Source organism: Heteronotia binoei, chromosome 10 (assembly GCF_032191835.1).
Source record: "Heteronotia binoei isolate CCM8104 ecotype False Entrance Well chromosome 10, APGP_CSIRO_Hbin_v1, whole genome shotgun sequence".
Lineage (NCBI taxonomy): Eukaryota > Metazoa > Chordata > Lepidosauria > Squamata > Gekkonidae > Heteronotia > Heteronotia binoei.
This window is the reverse complement of record NC_083232.1, coordinates 7,154,636-7,155,520: the sequence shown is the minus strand read 5'-3', so window position 1 is coordinate 7,155,520 and position 885 is coordinate 7,154,636.

Genomic DNA, 885 nt, shown 5'->3' with positions numbered 1-885 from the left:
AAGAAGAAGATATTGGATTTATATCCCGCCCTCCACTCCGAAGAGTCTCAGAGCGGCTCACAATCTCCTTTACCTTCCCCCCCCCCCCACAACAGACACCCTGTGAGGTAGATGAAGACATTGGATTTATATCCCGCCCTCCCCTCCGAGGAGTCTCAGAGCGGCTCACAATCTCCTTTACCTTCCTCCACCCCACAACAGACACCGTGTGAGGTAGAAGAAGATATTGGATTTATATCCTGCCCTCCACTCCGAAGAGTCTCAGAGCGGCTCACAATCTCCTTTACCTTCCTCCCCCACAACAGACACCCTGTGAGGTGGGTGGGGCTGGAGAGGGCTCTCACAGCAGCTGCCCTTTCAAGGACAACCTCTGCCAGAGCTATGGCTGACCCAAGGCCATTCCAGCAGGTGCAAGTGGAGGAGTGGGGAATCAAACCCGGTTCTCCCAGATAAGAGTCCGCACACTTAACCACTACACCAAACTGGCTCTAGGCTAAAATAGAGATGGATAAGGGCACCACACTCTGAACCTTAGAACTGTAAGAACATGAACTGTAAGTATATATTGAGTGATGACTGACAAAGGTGTCCCCCCCCCCCCTATAATCCTTTCATTACACAGGAGTCAAATTTGCTTTTAAGCAAGTGTGCATTTCATTTTAAATCACATAATACCTAAGGAAAATGTAGCTGAAATGTTGCTGAATGTCCCGCATGTATTCATGACTGCTGATCTTCAATCACACTGAAATCATTCCTCCTACTGGATCATGCTTCTCTCGAGCACTGTATTTATAGTACTCCCTAATTAAAGTCTATCAGCCTGCCGTTTAGGGGTTGGTTTGCAAAATGTTTACATGACGTGCCCTGTCATTATGGTTTCAA